Below are 14,768 nucleotides of genomic sequence, written 5' to 3' on the forward strand. Positions count from 1 at the left end.
GGAATGGCTTTGGCTAGTTAGCGATATACTGTTATAGCAAACTAGATAGGTTGTTAGTTTTACAGACTGGAATATCACAATATGACAATTACTATTTTGTTTTCCTAAACTGCAACGTCAAATCTACCGTGTACTTTCTGTGTTAACTAGGTAACCCTACTAGCTAGTAGGCGACCAACAACCCAATTAATTGCTATCTGACAATGTTTCATGCTGGCTAACGTATTGGATAATGCAGTCGTTCCATAGGCGTGACACAGATAAAGGCACGAGTCCTCTTTATTGACAATCAGTATAATGCGGAAGGAAATAAGAGGACAAAGAACTGTAAATAACGAGATTAAATGCATGTTGTTCATCACTTCATTTGTCGAATACCTTCAGTTCATGTTTTAGGACAGATGTCTTGACCTGTACTCGACATCTTGGCATTTTCATTAGCTTTCACCTTTACTAATACGATTAGCTAGAATCCCAGGCTAACTTCGATCTGCTGGTTTTGATCATGTATTTTAATGAGGCTAATCTCACAACGGATTTATCTGATATGGTAACCTTAGTGTTAAAAATGGAGCTATCCAATGTCATTCTAGAATGATTAGCTAGCTAGACCGGAACCCTACAATGACTCTGGGATTTTAAAATGGGAGGTGAACATTTTATAAAACCCCGAAGCTGTGAATTTCTTTTTAATATGCATACATCTATGATTTTGTATTTATCCTGGATAAGTAGGCCATTACAAGCTTTATCTGTGAGTCACCATATGCTTTGTCTATGCCAAGTAAAACCAGTCTTTAAAAAAAAAAGACTGCTTTGTGCTGCGTTTGTGGGTAGTGAGTTTAGATCATTAGCAGGTGATGAATCAAGCTAACAAGATAAAGTTGATTCAGAGGATTGTAGGCTCATCTTCACTGGATTATCAGGCTGACTACTCAGCACCAGGACACACACACTTACCCAGGCCAAACTAACACCTCAGGTTATTAGAACTGTCCAAAGGTGATCCTGTTGATTTGACATCCTGAGTCATCCTGGTAACGGGAAAATGCAAGACAAGGCACAGTTCAGGTAAAGCTGCTCAAGTCCTCTCATTAACAGGGTCTGTTTTTAACCCTTTCTCTCCAGTGCTGAAAAATGGGGCTTGGGTGGTATATCAGGGTATTTGGAAAAAGACATGGGATGGTTTCCCAAAACAGCGATTTGAGCCAGTCACGTGTTTGTTTACAAAAAAGCAAAATGGGTTAATAGGTAAGTCACTCCTGCAGCAGAACTTAAGTGAGGTGATCAATTTACACTTGAAATATACGTATGAAATTCACTACTGTTTGTCAGCTATATAGATTATAACTATTACGTTAGCTATCTAAGATGTGCCAAATAAATTCTGTCCATCTGGTTTCTGTTAGCCTGTAAGTTTAAGCTTCTTGGTAACAGCACCATCCTCTTACAGGTAGTTTAGAATTTCATAGCAATGTACAGCAGTAGACGTGAGTGAGCATATTACACACAATGGTCCTCGGCTCCCTCTCAGATTGCATTCCTGTAGAACAGCCAATTCAAATTTGGCCCATGTTGAATTATTTGTTTTTTGACTTGGCTCATTGGTAAGATTGATTGTGCTTTTGGTTTGAGACTGACCATGGTTTTGTTGAAGTCTTGTAGGCAAAGTGTAGGCTGTAGCATTTCCTTTCCTGGTATGTTCATACCGGTTACCAATGCAAGGTTTAATAAGATAAAGTGTATGAGGGTGATTTGATTGTATAATCAGATTTGACCAACCAAGCCTTGCTATAAGGAAGTGGGCCACTTGTATTTTGGCAGTGGTGGAAAAAGTACCCAATTGTCATTCTTTAGTAAAAGTAAAGATATCTTTTTTTTAATAGAAAATGACTGAGGTCAAGTGAAAGAGGTCAAATCATGACGTCAGTGATTTTCAGGTCAGAAAGTCTGAGCTCTGGAAAGATGCCAGAGTTTCCGACTTGGATTGGATGACCGGTTCGCTTTTATTTTTTATTTTTGGAGTTCCCAGTTGTTTTGAATGCACTGAAGTCAGATATTTCCTAGTTCCCAGTTGTTTTGAACACGGAATAAGTCTCAGCGGAGAGAGCAGCGGCGGGTCCGCCTCTCATGGTCTCTGCTCTCTCCTTCCTTTCTTCTGATGAGGCTGACCAGAGAGAGGGGACACCGTCTTCCTTATGAAAACGCAGGGCTATCGATACACTTGACTACTCATTCGTTGCAGCACGAGTGGAAGTAGGGAGAGGCATGTTTTGTAATAGTGTTGAATAAAAACAGTGACAGTGCTGAATTAAAAACTTAGACATGAACTCACTCATAAAAACAGCAGCTCTTTGCTGTATTCTTTGAGTCGCTCTCTGGTCATGGTTTTAAAAGTTATGAAATCTCATGTAGGCTGGTATCAAACTTTGCTGTGGCCGGGGTCGTGGAAGCTGTATTTGACAGTGATTTAAGCTATCTGATTGTGCCTACTATGTGGGCCATTCGATTTAGCCACAGATCTCCCGGTCAGGCTGTTTTTTTTCTCACTTTTTTTTCTCTCATCATCTTTTCAGACAAATGAAATGATTCAAAATGGGAACACTGCCTACCTGATGTGCAGGGCTTTTGAATCAAGTGTGCCCACTGCCAACAGCGCAGGCCTTTAATGCCTTTATCATTGGCTTTTCTTCAGAAATGTTTGGTAAACGACTAAGAATGTCTTGAAGATCGCGATCGGCCGATTGGTGACCACTGCTCTAGATGATAGCCAAAGCCACATGTAGCCTAAACAAAATAATCATCTGTTCTCTCTCTCTCTCTCTCTCTCTCATTAATTTTTATTCGAATAGAACCAATACTCCACATTGACTCAATATGGAAGTACTCTTCCCCCATCTCAACTTTTTTGTTCACTTTTTTGTTTACTTCCTGCTTAGGGATGGGAATTGCGAGGGACCTCACGATACAGTATTATTACGATACTTAGGTGCCGATATGGTATGTATTGCAATTCATGAATGTGATTTTGTCTTTTGATATTCCAAACATATTGCTCACCATATGTCTTCTCCCGAGGGACAAGAGAGAACTTGTTTTCTCATGGCTGTGATCAGTCATGGTAATTAAAGTGCTGACAACGGATTGGCTCGGAATGTAAAAAGATGGAGAAAGGAAGGGAAAATACAGAGTTTTGGTGCAGTCAGTCAACTAGCTCAAATAATATTGCGATATTGTCAAAAAGATACAGTGTATCGTCAAATAATATCCCGATATGTAACTATTGATTTAAATTGTATTTCTAATTTGTATCACCATTCCTGCTTTCATGTTCCACGAGACAAGATGTCTTGTTCTGATGGTGTTGAACAAAGAGGATATGTTCCCGACACCTGGCTGACTCAGTGATTCAGCCCGTTTTGTCTCTGAAAATAAACTCGTTAGTGCCCTACCTATTACAATTGAAATGTTTCTATGATTATTTCATTTTCCACTTAGATTTTGAAGCCATAGGCAGGGCTTACATTAGGCTAATTGCTATTGTAGGTGAAAGTGTTACATAATGCACATTTTACATTAGATAATTAGGATGGTTTCCATGCATACTATATATTTTCCCTTACCCTTCATGCTCATCATGTTCCCAAAATGACACAGCAGCAGTATGTTGTGTGGATGGGGCACACAAATCCAAAATAATATATTAGATTGCAAAATCGAATGCTTCTAACCGAACGAGTCACCTTGATATTTAAAACCTATATTGATACTAACAATAAAGTGGTTCTTCAATACTTCTGCGTAATACTTGTTGGATGCGTATCTGGTGTCCAGCTGATTAGTTACGTTGTGATATTTTCACACATCGTCATCATCAGATCTAGGAAGGAATTTTCCGAATGACTGTCAAGTGATGAACAGCAGTTGTGATAGCGCATGTGCAACAACAGTCCAGGTGCTGAAAAAAAGGTGTTTGCGAGGAATGTCCAGAATATATTGGTGTCTCGTTCATTATGCCGGTGAAGATGGTTTGTGGCCTGATCCACGTTGGATATAATATCCCTAGCCAATTGTTGATAATCTGTTTTCTGCTTGATTTACAGCAGGTTGTCATTAGATTTAACAGAGAAAATATCAAGGTAATGATTTCATGTTTTTGTGTCTCGGATTGGACACTGCGCAATTGTGTAAAATAGACTATTGAGCAACACTCAACGCTATTCCTATGAATTATTCTGGATATAATGATTACAAATTACGTAGCCTAGTGGGCTTATTCACAACATGATCTGGTAATGAAATAACATGACATTTTGTTTTCCATGTTAGACCTGCAATTTTAAACAATACAAGGCTTGAAGTAGTTTACTGGAATGGGCCTACCTTTAAAATCAGACATTTCCTCAATTTGGTGCTTGAAAAGTCCTTGTAATTATTGTAGCCAATTTAGAAGTTCTTGCTCCACGATTAAAACAAAATATTAAAAAAATTAACAGTTTTTGTGAGAGATGTGGCCGCTTTAGTTTGTCTCTCGCCGCTTTAATTGAAGGGTGTTGCGCTACTCTGTTGCGGTTAAATCACGTGTGGTTGTTATGAGGACGACAACATATGTGGGCTTCAACTTGGCTTTCCGTACATCCTTCCATTAAAAAAGGAACCTGGTTTTTGGCCACTTTCACATTATGAAAACAGTGATGGTGAGATTAATGCTACAACTATTCATGGATTTATTATGTGTGCCTGCGTTGGCCACATTGGATGCAGGCATGGCGATCTTTCTGTAGCCAATGTCCATATCATTGTTACATATTTTAGAACGTAATAATAATTTGATTATCAATGCATTGTCAAGGTCTAAAACATTAATTATTCTTAGTGGTAATGGCCTACTTTTTCTTTTTATGCTTTTTTTTTCATGCTTTTTGTGGGGGATGGAGGGGTTCTATATTAGGCCTTATGTAGAATTATATCAATTATACAATTGTTTAGCATGAGGTCCCTGAAAATTAAAAATAAGTGCTTGAAAATGTCCTTGAATTTGACTTGATCATGTATTTATGAACACATGACAGATTGACCAGGTGAATCCCTTATCACTTGTTAAATCCACTTAAATTAGTGAAGATGAAGGGACAGGTTAAATAAAGATTTTTAAGCCTTGAGAAAATGTAGATATGGGTTGTGCAACTCAATATTAGGAAAGTGTTCTTAATGTTTTGTATATTCAGGCTCAGGACTATTCACTGTGTATAGGTGGAGTTATGGATCAGTTTGCATATATTACATTTTATTCCTTTCAGTACACGTGGTACTGTATGGAAAATATATATATTTTTGTTGTTTCAACCCATTTTGAAATTTTTATCCCAATGTCAGCACGTTGGCCCCATTTTTATTTATAGAAAGACCCAGATATGCAATTTGTTGACACTAAAACACAGTAAAGACTTGCATACACATTATCCCGAATGCTAATCAATACAAATGTATGTTAAATTCGCTGCTCTGTTTTGCTTGTTTTACAGCGGGTCATTTCTTAGGGAACTGTCAGAGGCGCTCTCCTATTGTTACATCACCAACATTTCAAGAATAAAGTTTTATATGGGTTCTAACATGGCGGCTGTTCTAAAACCTGGCCTAACTCTCTATTTATATGGATCTGCTCACAATGGCCACCAGTCCAACCATTATTCTATCATTGACGTGAATGGGGACGCCCACTCTATTCATTCTATTTCTATGGATGTAAGCCCATCTTTGATCATGCCAGTTCCACTGGCTCGCCTGTGCAAATAACCAGCTGTGTAAGAGGATTATGTAGAGAGATTTCATGTGAAATTGACTTGAATTCGCCAAGACCTCAGATTTTCCACTAAACCCAACACACTATTCTCCAATGGAAGACGTTGTGGCTATTTTTGGCAAGAAGATGTTGATATTGTCTTGCTTGATGACCAAGAACGTGTGTTGGACCGTATTGCTCTAACCACCCATGCCTGTCACTCAATAGTTGCAAAACAACACAGAAGAATATCAAAGGGCATTTACAAAATAGGATCTCGGTGGAGCAATACAAAGCTAGACACTCGGAACAAGATGTTATGTCCCTGACAATGTTGTTGTAAACACACCCCATGTATTTTCCCTTTGCCTTGCTCAGTGTTTCTATCTCTGGACATAATTGGTTGTTGTGCCTCTATTTTAGCACTCGCTCTCTCTCAACAAATAGTTCTAGATTCATTGCTTCCTCAGCATGGCAAAAAGCTGACACGGCAACAATGAAGCATAAAAGTTAAGGCCCCTCTCACCAGTCAAACCTTACCGTAGTGATTTATGGCATGTTCCATGGAGCCATCTTCTGCTTCGCAATGACCTGACCCTTTCCTCCCCCTGGAAAGGAAATATTTAGACGCATCCTCCAGATCCATTACTACAGAGCGATGCGTGGGGTCTGAGTGAGTGTAAGTGCAATGGAATGTTTCTATTAAGATGTACGGAACCCTTTCTCTCGAGTGTTAGTGTATTCACTGGGGTGGGTGCAGAACGAGCTCGATATTGGTGATACCATCTGAAAATGGAATATTTTAACAACTTTACCTCACTGATTGGTAAAATGTGTTGTGATATTGACTAGAAAGACATGACTTTGCAATAAACATTTCTGAAAAATGGGGCTTGGGCGGTATATCAGGGTATTTGGAAAAAGACATGGGATGGTTTCCCAAAACAGCGATTTGAGCCAGTCATGTGTTTGTTTACAAAAAAGCACTATGAGAAAAATGGGTGCTTCGTGAGGTAAGTCACTCCTGCAGCAGAACTTAAGTGGGGTGATCAATTTACACTTGTATGAAATTCACGACTGTTTGTCAGCTATATAGATTATAACTAAGTTAGCTGTCTTAAGATGTGCCAAATAAATTCTGTCCATCTGGTTTCTGTTAGCCTGTAAGTTTAAGCTTCTTGGTAACGGCAGCAAAGACAATCCCCCTGTGGATTAAGATCCCTGCTGCTTGATGTTTGTTTTGAGTGTGTGCTGCAAACTGTGTTTTTGAGATACCTGCATAACTTAATTAATGAGCTGGGTGTTCTGTCCTAACAGTAAATGTTTACATGCGCTCATTAGCATTTACCTAGCATCCGCTATGAGAATGCCTTAGTACTTGTTAGCATTCTGTTAAGTGACATTTCTGGGACAATTGTTACGTTTGAAAAAAAATGGGGCAGGATGTTTGTGAGTCACAGAGTTGGTAGGGTTTCAGAGTCAGACTTGTTGATCAATCACTGTGGGTGGGACTTTGAGGGAAGGCGATAGATTAGACTAGTTTTTCCAACTACATTACTCGTCTACCCTTTGAATTTGTGACAACTAAATCTAGTCGACTCTTTCAACCATTTTCAGGGGGAAGATCCCTAGACCCTTGCCAGATTGTGCGCCCCCATTTTTATACAAAGTCAGACGCCCATGAATAGACCTACATGTATGATTGAAAAATACAGCAGGTGTTAAACATGTGCTTTGCTACACAGAAAGCAGCAGTTGACTACGTACTCTGTTGTCGACAATTTTAATAAAATCAGTAGGCCTATCAATATACAGTGGCAAGAAAAAGTATGTGAACCCTTTGGAATTACTTGGATTTCTGCATAAATTGGTCATACTTTGATCAGATCTTCAATTAAGTCACAACAATAGACAAAAAGTCTGCTTGATCTAATTAAACAAACACAAGTATATCTCTTCATTGTATGTGAACCCTTGGATTTAATAACTGGTTGACCCTCCGTTTGCAGCAATAACCTCAACCAAATGTTTTCTGTAGTTGCGAATCAGACCTGCACAATGGTCAAGAGGAATTTTGAACCATTCCTCTTTACAAAACTGTTTCGTTTCAGCAATATTCTTGGAATGTATGGTGTGAACCACTCTCAAGGTCATGCCACAGCATCTCAATTGGGTTGAGGTCAAGACTCTTATGTTAAAGCCATTTTGTTGTTGATTTACTTCTGTGTTTTGGGTCATCCTGTTACATCACCCAACTTCAGTTGAGCTTCAATTTGCAGACAGACAGCCTTACATTCTCTTTCAAAATGTCTTGATAAACATGGGAATATTTTTTTTCTGTCTGATGGCAAGCTGTCCAGGCCCTGAGGCAGCAAAGCAGCCCAAATCATGATGCTTCCTCCACCATGCTTTACAGTTCGTCTTTTAGAGATACTTTTGTAACCCTTGCCAGCTTTATGCAAGTCAACAATTCCTAATCTTAGGTCTTCTGAGATCTCTTGTTCGAGGCATGGTTCACATCAGTCAATGCCTTTTGTGAATGGCATACTCAAAATTTGTGAGAATTTTTTTTTACGGGGCAGGGCAGCTCTAACCAACATCTCGAATCTCGTCTCATTGATTCGACTTCTGGTTAGCTGACTCCAGCTTTCGGAGAAGTCATTAGCCTAGGGGTTCACATGCTTTTTCCAACCTATACTGTGAATGTTTAAATGATGTATTCAATATAGACAAATACAATTTGTGTTATTAGTTTAAGCACACTGTGTTTGTCTATTGCTGTGACTTAGTGGAAGTTCCAATCACATTTTGACCAATTTATGCAGAAATCCAGATAATTCCAAAGGGTTCACATGCAAGAAAAAGTAACTGTACCATAAAGTATTATGACAATTGCGTTTTATAACCTTCAATCTGTTCTTTTATCATATTTTGGACCAGAATGCGGCTCTCCACTACCTATCGTTCTTGCAGTGAGGATTCAACATCTTCCTTTTTGAATTTTTATTTGGCTAAGGTTTATGTTAACTTCCGACTTCAACTGTTGTTGTTCATTTTGTCCAGGTGGGAAAGGGCGGTATGGAGTACAATGGAATTTGCATAATCTGTGGATCTCTTGGGGCGGTATGCAAATTGGAGTTAGTCTAGTGTTTCTTGGATAATGGTGTTGTGAGCCATGACCAGCCTTTTTTAAAGCACTTCATGGCTACAGATGTTAGTGCTACGGGTTGACATTATTACGCATATTCATTGTTAATGATGGAAATTAAGATATTCAACCATCTGGGTGTAGTGTTTTAATCGCTACTGATTCTGGCTTCTAAACTTGAAATCCTTGTTCGTGGGACTGAGGGAGAGAAGGGAATGCAGAATGTTTACATTCTGTCCAAACATGTTATTATTTGACATATTTTTTTAAAGCACTTCATGGCTACAGATGTTAGTGCTACGGGTTGACATTATTACGCATATTCATTGTTAATGATGGAAATTAAGATATTCAACCATCTGGGTGTAGTGTTTTAATCGCTACTGATTCTGGCTTCTAAACTTGAAATCCTTGTTCGTGGGACTGAGGGAGAGAAGGGAATGCAGAATGTTTACATTCTGTCCAAACATGTTATTATTTGACATCAGGTTTCCTATGGAAAGGAGAAGGTCCACAATCTGGTACAAGTCAACAGGACAGCCATGAGTTGGGGAGGAGTGATGAATTTGGGCCGAGGTCAGATGAAGTGAGAAAGAACATGCATCACTGAAGTCCTGTCTAGCATCAGAGATGTATTGGCTGTCCAGATGTGTAAGGAGACTCTGCATATGAAGAAAGTTTTTAAATAACTGCTTGTGCGCGTACGTCTTTCTGTTCAGCTGTCTGTTTGAGCTTTTTCTAGTTGTCTGTTAGTTTTTAACTCTGTTTTATTTATAACGTAACACTATTTATAAAGCAAATTGAGGTGAGAGCATTGGAAAGGCTTTTAGCGGTTGATCTGCTTCTATTCTGTGCATGGCACTGTGTGCTCTTTTTGAAGGATGTGTCCTGGCCTTTCAATGGGGGAGGGGGGCGGTGGTAGAATGCCGGTCACTGGGAGGACATCCCATCTTGGGATGGCAAGGGGCTTTAGCGGGTAACAATTGGAGTGTTACTTAGTAGCAATGCTAATATGGTACAGCTTTATGGACACTCAATCACGACAGTGTGGTACTTTTTAATGGTACATTTCCAAACATATATTATGAAACAAAAAGATTTGAAACTTGTGGTAATTGGTGAAATAAGTACAGCCAGTTGTAATTGCTTAAGAGATAGTAAGAAAAGACTAACAATATTTACCTGGCTTAAAGAAGTAATATAGGTGTTAGTCTTTTTTTATTGTTTACAGGAAACTCATTCAACAATTTTAGATGAAGTTGTGTGGAAAAAGGACTAGGGGGTGAAATACTTCTCCCATGGGCAAATAAACTCTTAAGGGGTGATGTTCATTTAACAGTAATTTTGATCAGAATGTGCGAATTGTTGAAACAGATCCGAATGGTAGATGGATTATTTTAAATATGTTATTGGGCCATGAATGGATATGGCTCATTAACCTTTACGGACAAAATAATGATGACCCACAAGTTCTACACTACCGTTCAAGAGTTTGTGGTCACTTAGAAATGTCTTGTTTTTGAAAGAAAAAACACTTTTTTTTTTTTGTCCATTTAAAATAACATCAAATTGATCAGAAATAGTGTAGACATTGACATTGTTGTAAATGACTATTGTAGCTGGAAACGGCAGATTTTTTTTGTTGTGGAAGAAGCCCATTCTCAGCAACCATCAATACTGTTTATTTTATTTTACCTTTTATTTTACTAGGCAAGTCAGTTAAGAACAAATTCTTATTTTCAATGACGGCCTAGGAACAGTGGGTTTAACTGCCTGTTCAGGGGCAGAACGACAGATTTGTACCTTGTCAGCTCGGGGGTTTGAACTTGCAACCTTCCGGTTACTAGTCCAACACTCTAACCACTAGGCTACCCTGTCGCCCCTGTGTTCCAATGACACTTTGTGTTAGCCTTTTTAAACTGATAAACTAGGATTAGCTAATTGATCATTAGAAACCCTTTTGCAATTATGTTAGCACAGCTGAAAACTGTCATGCTATTTAAAGAAGCAATAAATCTGGTCTTCAGACTAGTTGAGTATCTGGCGCATCAGCATTTGTAGGTTTGTTTGATTTACAGGCTCAAAATGGCAAGAAACAAAGGACTTTCTTCTGAAACTTGTCAGTTTATTCTTGTTATGAGAAATGAAGAACAGCGCAAACTGGCTCTAACCAGAATAGATAGAGGAGTGGGAGGCCCCGGTGCACAACTGAGCAAGAGGACAAGTACATTAGTGTCTAGTTTGAGGTGAAGAGGCGACTCCGGGATGCTGGCCTTACAGAGGAGGAACTTCTTGATGCAGTTAAAGCCGTTATGACTGGGAAAACAGGGCTCGATGGCATACCAGTGGAGGTATATCTAACTTTTTTTTATATACTCAGTGGACCGTTAATAGCATGTTTTAACCACTCCTATGTAAATGGTAGATTATCGGACACTCAACAAGGTCTGATTTCATTATTACTGAAACAGGATTCAAGTGGTAAATATAAAGATCCAGTCCATTTAAAAGAAATTTGAGGCCCCTTACATTTCAGTGTTGTGATGCAAAATGTATAGCGCATAGAATTAAAAAGGAATTGTCGGATACTATAAAACATTTTTTACATGGACGATACGTTGAAGTTATTATAAAATAATACTAGAAACAATAGAACACTATGCAAAATCTGGGAAACTAGGCCTGCTATTCATTGCTGGCTTTGAAAAGGCTTTTGATAAAGTACGACTGGAGTTTATATATAAAAGCCTGGAACATTTCCATTTTGGAGAATCTCTTTATAAAATGGGTTACAGTCATGTATGGTAACCCTAGGTGTAAAATAGTAAATCATATCTACTCAGTTTTAAACTGTTGGAGTTAAACAAGGTTGTCCATTATCGGCGTATCTATTTATTATGGCCATCGAAATGTTAGCTATTAAAATCGTATCCAACAATTAATATCAAGGGGCTAGAAATCCAGGTCTTAAGGTATCATTGTACGCTGATGTTTCATGTTTTCTTTTAAATCCACAATTTGGACCCCTCCACAGCCTCATAGAGGATCTAGATACTTTTTCTAACATCTCTAGATTATAACCAAATGATAATAAATGTACTATATTGCGTATTGGATCACAAAAAAATACAACCTTTACATTACTGTGCAGTTTACCAATAAAATGTTCTGATGGTTATGTGGACATATTCTGTATACATATCCCGAAATAAATTAATGATCTCACTCCAATATATTTGAATAGAAAGTTAGCAAAAATAGATAAGATCTTGCTACCATGGAAAGTAAAATACCTGTTTATTTTTTGAAAAATCACCCTGATTTAGTCCTATCCCATTTTACCTATTTTCTTATTTTCCTACATCAAGCAAACAGTTATTTAAATTATATGAGCAAAACATATTTAATTTTATTTGCAATGGCAAGCCAGATCAAATTAAACGGGCCTATTTTTATAATTAATATGAATTCAGAAATTATTAAATATTAAAGCATTAGACCTCTCACTTAAATCTGAACTGGTTCTCTAGAAAATGAATAAGAATGTCTCACCCCATGTTCAAGAATGGACTTTTCCCCTTTATTCAGATTACACTTTCAGGAAGGAAAGCATCTCCCAAATATCGCTTTTTTAAAAACGAGCCATAGAAAGATAGTTGCAATGTCAATATAATCCACCAAGAAAAAAAACTGATCAAATATTGTGGTTAAACTCAAATATACCAATGGGTAAAAATATTTTTTATAAAAATGTATCTTTGGAAATTATATCATAAATAGGACTGGTGGAGTTAGGTCACACATGCAGCAAACAAAAATATATGGGAATGTCTGCTTAACTGAAAATTACAACAAACTAATTGCAGCATTACTGCAAAAATGGAAATATTCCGTATGTTATTTCATAATTTTGATGTCTTCACTATTATTCTACAATGTGGAAAATAGTACAAATAAAGAAAAACCATTGAATGAGTAGCTGTCCAAACCTTTGACTGGTACTGTATAACAAAAAAATCTATAACATTTGAAATATAAACGCAACATATCAAGTGTTCGTCCCATGTTTCATGAGCTGAAATAAAAGATCCCAGAAATGATCCATACTCACAAAAACCTTATTTCCCTCAACTTTTGTGTGCACAAATTACATTTTGATTCAGTGTATCTATCACCCATTTATCTGCTGCCTGTGACAGCAGCTTTGGAACCGTTGGATTTTTCTATCTGCGTCCTTAAGAATAAGCGCGAGTCTGCTCTCTCTCCCACACTCCCTCTCTCTTTAATCCGAATCACTTTAGAAATGACATTGAAACCCCATTCATCATCTATAGGGAGTATGGTCTGGCCTTTTTGACTGCTAATGTATAAATGTCCCCCCTGTAGCACATCAGTGACTGTTCCCCTGTGGCTCCTCTCTAGAAATGGGGCCTAATTTCAGTCATTTTGGCTTTGACATTGTCAAGTTCACTGTCCACCCCTTTCACTGATTCCCTTTACATCTGCCCTTTGTTCAACTCATCAACAGCCAGTTAACTGACATTTCTCAAACTGGAAGTCATCAGGAGGCCCAAGAGAATGCTTTTATCTCTATGTTCACTGGGTTGTGTGGCTTTGTCAACAAAACCAATACATATGCATAGTGTGACACCATGACAGTTACTTTTTGCTCCCGGTCTCTGTGGGCTGCAGTGTCCGTGGGGGATTTTCTCACCAGCACTAGGTCTCAACAATTAGTTGTGTAGTAAAAACAGGTGGTATAGGCTAGCGCTAAAGCCTGCATACACTCACAGGGTTGAGAGTAGAGATGCACGATATATCGGTGAACATACCATAATTGCTAGAAAATGCTAACATCGGTATCGGCCGATGTCTAGCTTAACGCCCGATGTGCAAAACCGATGTCAAAGCCGACATGCGCACCTATATAACGTAGGTACATTACGTAATGACGCCACGTAAAATGTTACGCTATACGTGCAACACAGCATTCCTAAACTAGTCCGCGATGTCTGCTGTGTGGATCGAGCAGTCAACAAGTCAAGCAGTCATTTGAAAGAGTAACATTTTAGCGAGACAACTCCAAAGGCAAAATCCATTCAATCCAAGATAATGGGATTCATTGTCCTTGACAATCAACCGTTCTCTGTCGTGGGTGATGAGGGCTTTCGCCGCCTGGTCGAGCACCGGTACACACTACCAAGTACACTATTTAGTTCGATGTTGCCCTAACAGAGTTGCACAGTAATAGAGTCACTGCTATTAGCTTCACGACATGCATTCTATGGAACCCCGTTTGGGTCTTTGCGTGTCAAAAAAGATGCAGTAGCACTGTCAAAGCTACAAAAAAGTCTGCAAGCACCCGCCACGAACGATGTGATTACAATTTCCGAGTTGGTAATAAAGCATCTTTTGTATGACCGCAACTTCTGGGGTAGCTAGCTTGGTACCTAGCTAGCACCAATACAACCAACCTGAAAACAATGACCAGTAGAAATTGTAGTCATTTTCATTATTCTTAGCAATGATTTTGGAATCCTTGTAAGTATTAGCTAGGTTGCCACTTGTTGTTCGCCTATTGAAATTGAACTTCAGTTTATGAAAATAAATAGCTAGCCAGCTACTTAACCCTGTTTCTCAAAGCTAACGTTATAAGCCGCCAGCTAGCGTCATCTGGCTAGTGAGGCTCTACCGGACGGGTTATCTGTTGTGGAGCAACAATAAGGATTAGGCACAATAGTGGAATTTGTTGTTTGCCTTCAAAATATATATATATTTTTTTGACACGTAAAGACCCAAATGGCGTTCTTTCGAAATCCTGGTTGAGAGTGAAACGAC

At 38.5% G+C, this 14,768-nt stretch overlaps 1 protein-coding gene across 4 annotated transcripts in view; it reads left to right on the forward strand.

The window, feature by feature from the left end:
- The window catches only part of LOC115147154 (erbin-like), a 121,189-nt gene that overhangs the window by 790 nt on the left and 105,631 nt on the right, over positions 1-14,768 (forward strand). The gene's annotated exons all lie outside the window — the stretch shown is intronic.

This window comes from Oncorhynchus nerka, linkage group LG19, assembly GCF_034236695.1.
Source record: "Oncorhynchus nerka isolate Pitt River linkage group LG19, Oner_Uvic_2.0, whole genome shotgun sequence".
NCBI lineage: Eukaryota > Metazoa > Chordata > Actinopteri > Salmoniformes > Salmonidae > Oncorhynchus > Oncorhynchus nerka.